General features: G+C 37.2%; 1 pseudogene; it reads left to right on the top strand.

The window, feature by feature from the left end:
* Positions 1-6,288, top strand: part of LOC107565657 (unconventional myosin-Id-like) — an 89,994-nt pseudogene that overhangs the window by 40,999 nt on the left and 42,707 nt on the right.

Raw genomic sequence — 6,288 nt, 5'->3', positions numbered from 1 at the left:
TAACTTGAATCCCTCAGTTCCTCAGTTCCTGAACTGATTTAAATTCAACAATAAAGTTTTGTGAATCACATTTGATGAGTCCTATTTTCTTTCTGCTGTGTATCTAAGCAGTCACAAGGATTTTTTTTTTTGTTATAATCTCAAATGTTTTCACAGTTTACTGTTACATTGGCCTCTGTGTTTGATCTAGACGTCTAGAGTCCACAGTGATTTGGATACCTAGCTGCTGTTGGCTATGTCGATGTGTGAATGGCAGATTTTGTTTTTTTTTGGCAGGTGCCATTGCCATTACTGTGTTTGTTTGGCTTAACCAACACTCTGTATTGAGAAGCACAGGTGTTAGCCATGATGGTGTGGTCCTGGGGGGTGAGAATAGAGCTTGGTGTAGGAGGGTGGGGAGGCATCTGTGCGACCAGCAGGTTCCAAGATTAAATGTGTCCGTACAATCACACTTTTTTTTTTTTACCCTGTAAATCAGGACCAGGTAGAATTGGAGTTCTTGTAGTTTGTTACTGTGGCCTACAGATTAGCACAGGTGGACCAAAACTGTGTAGATGATGTGTGTTAAATTCAGATTCTACAAATAAATGTTGTAAACATGCCAAAAATGCTTTAGTGCAGCAACATTTAATGTTGGTGGCTAAATCTAATCTGTTTTCTTCTTTTTGTTGTGATTAAAGCTTGAGGCTGTTAAGTGGAAGGCCATTGGTTCAATCCTACTTAAGCAGGTTCCAGGATGTACTGGGGAAGACTGGGATTTTGCTTAGTTAAACCTAATAAACATAATTTGCATCTTAAAAATATAAAGGCTGCCTGTAGATTAAAATAATGCATCGTAATTCATTTGCTTTTTAACTTATAATTTATTCCTTTGTTGGCAAAGCTGAATTCTGTGCAGCCATTACGCCAGTCTTCAGTGTCACAATACAAATCATTCTAATATATCAGCAAAGAAAAAAAATCAAACACAAATCTGTGATAATTAATTTCTTAATTGACCAATTTCTTTTTCTTTTATATGTAATGGATGTTTTACAGTTACATGGCAATTATGTAACTGTTTTCTTGTGTTGTCAGGTTTTTAGAATTAGCTTATTTTCATATATACAGTGGGGCAAAAAAGTATTTAGTCAGCCACCAATTGTGCAAGTTCTCCCACTTAAAAAGATGAGAGAGGCCTGTAATTTTCATCATAGGTATACCTCAACTATGAGGCATTTTTACAATATCGATGGTTATGATAAATGATACTGTACTATAGGAGTAAAAAACACCTATATGGTTTGGTGCATAAATAAGACAAAATAAGATTCTGAAACACTGTTAAATGATTGACTGCTTCTTTCTATAAAGGATCCTTGAGGTTTAAAGGTGTGAACTTGTTCTTCTCACCATCGCTTTTTTTTTGTTTTTAAGCTGTGACTCATCTCCATTTTGACTTTCAATCATCTGTGCTCTACTTTGTAAAATGGCATATGCAGTGTGGCTCCATATATTCGATGATTACACTAAGACGAGACCTCATTTTATTCACACATTGTGTTGCTGTATGTGCCTGCATATTTCCGGGCATGACTAATTGAGATATATCATGTTTTTTAAGAGACCCAGTGAGTGTGTTTGGAGCCTGGTCTGGGTAGAACCCATAAAGACCTTAAACTCTTGGCAAATGCAGTCCTCAAATATGAATCTCCATTGCAATTTCAAATGACTAAATGATTGAGTTTTTTTCAACACCGCTTCAGCCATCCATTCAAATTGATTCTGATTGCTATTCCACTTCGGGTGAAGTGTTCAGAGTTTGTCCTCTCTGGTAGAGATAGTAGCTTCTCATCCATTTCCTTAGAGGGCCGTTTTATCTGTATTGCAGTTAAAAAGAGCCGAGTGAGTCACCGCATGCACAAACCAAACAGAGACACCGTAAAGTGGCACCCGACACAGAATAGTGAAGCTGGCGTCTACCACAATAGAGACTGTGACACAAAAGCTCACTAAAACTTACTGATAGTCAATCCTTTAATTAATCCGGCGTGTGGGCATGTGACGGCTTGTGGCTAGAGGGATACGGAGTGTCATTGTTCCGTTCTGCTTTAATTCGCAGAAATGGGCGTCCCTGTTCATGGATCATGGATCATGGATCAGTAATAACATGATGTAGCCATTCTGTATCTTAATGAGAGCTGAGGCTGCTTGCCTTTGATGTCACTGCTGTATTTTATGAATGACAGTGAGTCTTATATAACTGCACTAGCTGCCCTCACCCAGCATACATGGACTCCTAGAGGACAGTGATCTGGTGCTGATAACAGGGCTGTAGAGTAAGTTTATGCACAGTTGCAAATTAGAAGGGAATTAAAAAACTTTTGGGCTTTTTTTCTGTAAAATTTGACATTTCTCACTCTTCAATATTAGGAAGAAATTGCAATAAGGCATAAGCAATAAGACATCAGTAAATATTTGCTTTTATTAATCAAATTATTTGAACTAACAATTCTCCCAGCAGGTAAAATATTAATAAAACACTATGTGTAGGCTGTTGGTTGCATAGCAACTTTGATACATTAATATAAACCATGTGGCCACAGGTGTACATTTTACAGCTTCAAATGCAGCAGAATGAAATCAGAATTTGAGTCAGAAATATCCTTTTTATAATTATAATGACAGTAGGCACACTTGCTACTCAACACTAAATAGTGTAGGGCACCGTCTCTTTCACAGTCTTTCACTGAACTTCTTTCAGCACAGCTTTTTTAGCACTGCCGTCTTATGCTGGATAGAAGTGCACATCTCATCTATCTTTCATAATCGCAGAGTTACTTAGATGCTCCCTCCCAGTCTTTGAGCTGCCTCGTTCTTCTTTCTCTGACTTGTTTACTGCAAACATTTGTAGTTGATGTGTTATTAGGAGTTTCGAGAGTCTACTTTTTTTGTTTTAAAAGTCTCTAATTTTCCCCATCTCTGTTTCCACAGCTTTCCCCCACGGACAAAAACCTGGAGTTTGACCGAGACTTTCGCATCCGCCATTATGCTGGAGATGTGGCGTAAGTGCACTCTCTGCTGTTTTGAACCATAAGCCCCAAATGCTGTAATTAAAAAGCACCATTAGTAACCCACAGAAGGCTTAACTAAGTGGAAAGAGATCTAGTTCTTCCCTTGGGCACAGATTTGGTAAATAAACATTTGAATGACGCAAGCGTATTAGTCACTCCGAATGATGTAAATGCCGGTTACCAAAACAAGTTGATTCCGAATGTGAATGCAGTTTCATATTCTCACTTCAGCGGTTTGCCAGATTGCAGGCTGTCAGTTATTTCCTAAAGTTCTGTGGGTGTAGTAGGTGTGATGTGACACCACATTGAAATGCCTTGTTGATGTTCAGGCTCCTTTGTTTGTGTGTGACAATGAGAGAAATGGGTAGAAGAATGATATCTAAAATTATATTCTCAATTCAGGAGCCAGAGCTCTCTCTGTGTCAGTTATAATACTGCTTGTCTTCAAGGAGGCTTGAGCATTTACTATAACACTCATATTTAGATCAGTATTAAGTGAATGTAAACATTGTGTCTCTGTGTGTGGTTTCAAAAAAATTCTGTTTGTTTGAGCTTCACAATTAGCCCAACAACAGCAGCATGGACTCAACCAATTGCATTAGTGCAGGGGCGGGGCTAAATATTTATTGACCAATAGAATGGAACAATGTCTGCCCACTTTTTCTTCTGCTTTTGTTCCGGAAGTATTTTTTCCATGAATTTTTCCAATAGGGTAAAACATGGTTAAAAATGATTATTAAAAAAAATGTTGAAATAATGCGGGCTGATGGCTGCAATAAAAGCATATACCATTGATTAACAACCTCGTATCTCACAGGTCTGCATGTAAAGATTTATAAGTTATTTCTCTATCATAAAAAAGAATGGGATTTTTAATTCTGGAACTCAAATTTTGGATTTGCAGATGGAGGGAGTGTTCAACGAAACCTGTTTAAAAACAATTATTTTAAAACACTTTTTGTGTTAAGTCTGAAATTTGCTATGTGCAGACTCTGTATATTTGTGTAATTCAGTCGTTGTGGTTGTGTGTTTTGTTTCAGTTATTCTGTTGTAGGCTTTATTGACAAGAACAAGGACACCTTGTTTCAGGACTTCAAGAGGTTACTTTACAACAGGTCAGTATTACCATAAAGTACATCCCTCCAGTCTTATTTGCATACCTGCCAGATGTCACACAACATCCGTGACTTTTTTCTGTCCTTCTCCTTCTGTGTTTCACAGCTCAAACCCTGTGCTGAAGGCCATGTGGCCAGAGGGCAAGCTGAGCATCACAGAGGTCACCAAACGACCCCTGACTGCTGCCACTCTCTTCAAAAACTCCATGATATCTCTGGTGGAGAACTTGGCCAGCAAGGTGGGTGTGTTTGAAGCATTTTTGTGTAGACCCTATCTGATTTATAGGTGATAAGTCAGACAGTCATTGAAAAATAAAGAGTTTTTGCGATAATGACCAATGAATGCATATTATTGTGCTTTTTACAAGGCCAAATTTCCCAAATAAATACTCATGTGGATATTAAATATTTATTTCAGTTTATGTTTTTTAATGTGAGAGGAAATAGACAGCAAAGCTATGTAGGAAGTTGAGGTACCTGGAAAAATGGTCTAGTTTATTTATCAATATATGAATATAAAAAAGTATTTTCATGCAGAAGGCTGTGAATGTCCAATTGAGTCAAGTATTCCAGAGAACTATTTAATAGAGTGCAACAGTCAAGTTCCAGAAGGAAAATCGTAAAAATCTAAAGTGTTTTTTAACAATAGATTATATGCCTTTAAAGACCGAACTGCCGTGTTTGGTAATCAATGGCATATACTTTTGTTGAAGCCATCAGTATTATTTCAACTAATTTTATTAAATCATTTGCAAAGGGATTAAAGTTTTTGTCTCCACTAAAGTTATTAAGTACCCAGTCTTGTACCTTTGTCTTTTTGTCCAATTTTCAAATACTTTTTTAGTTTTTAATGCAAATATCCTCGTAGCTGGTTGGTGTGGTAATTTAATAAAGATTTTTTTTTAAATCGCTATGAGAAAAATGATTCTGGAATCAAAGTCGTTAAAAAAGTCTGAGGCCACTGTTGCGTTCTATAGATGCAATTACTCACAATCGCCCTCTGTTGGTTCATGTAGGAGCCATACTACGTGCGTTGCATAAAGCCGAATGATGTTAAGTCACCGCTGCTGTTTGAACACGAGCGCTGCAAGCACCAAGTGGAGTACCTGGGCCTCCTGGAGAACGTCCGGGTGCGAAGAGCTGGTTTTGCTAACCGACAAACCTACCCACGGTTCCTTCAGAGGTGAACTTCCTATGTTTTTCCATTTGTATGGCCAACATGTCAATTTCAAAGCATTTTTTAAATAATTTATTTGTTTATTTTATGTTTCAATAGTCTTTTTATTTGATGTTCATGATTTGACATTTGTGTATGGTTTCAGCTCATGAATTGCAACTCAATGCTCTTGTGACAGCTTGTGTGAGACTGTTGCATCTTTGGTTGCTAGTGACATCTGAAACTACAGATTGATCAGATCTTATGCAACGTCTGTTGGTGTGAATGCTGTCATCCTCTGGAGTCCCTTCTTCACGAAGTGTCATAATTGCTAAAGGGTTTTATGTAACAATGACGTGCAAGAGTCTTTTTCAAAAGCCTTGAGAGCATACATTGTACTTTGTCTCTCAATATACAATGATTCTTGATATATAGGGACCAGAATCCTTGAGCAAAAACCTATAAGATATTCTCCTAAAGTCTCAGTTTTTTTAAGATGAAGTGTCCCAAGTCTCGGAGGCCTCTGTATATTGCTCAAAACAAATAGTTCCCTAAAGAAACTCTGAAACACACTTGCCACAAATCTGATGAGTTAATGAGATTCAACACCTGAGTTGACAAAATGTCTGTCGCTGAGAGGAAGTTAGACTGAAATTCTTCTAATTGAGAATGCAGTGTTAACAGCACTCACAGGAGTGATTTGTGTCTGCAGATGTGCATGGAATATAATGCACTACTTAGAGGCGAGATTGGACAAATGAGAATTTGATCCAAGGATTTGGTCTGGCCTCACATCGCTCTTAAATAAGCACTCGTTGTGTTATATAATGCTTGTTACGAAACGGATAGTTCGGACTCTATATTCTGATTGGATGAGCCACATTTATATATATATATATATATATATATATATATATATATATTTTTTTTTTTTTTTTTTTTTTTTTTAATATTTTTTTTTTTT

This window comes from Sinocyclocheilus grahami, unplaced genomic scaffold (assembly GCF_001515645.1).
Source record: "Sinocyclocheilus grahami isolate Dianchi unplaced genomic scaffold, SAMN03320097.WGS_v1.1 scaffold26.1, whole genome shotgun sequence".
In the NCBI taxonomy this organism is placed as follows: domain Eukaryota; kingdom Metazoa; phylum Chordata; class Actinopteri; order Cypriniformes; family Cyprinidae; genus Sinocyclocheilus; species Sinocyclocheilus grahami.
The sequence above is the reverse complement of the archived record's forward strand: the minus strand, read 5'-3'. Positions and strand labels throughout refer to the sequence as shown.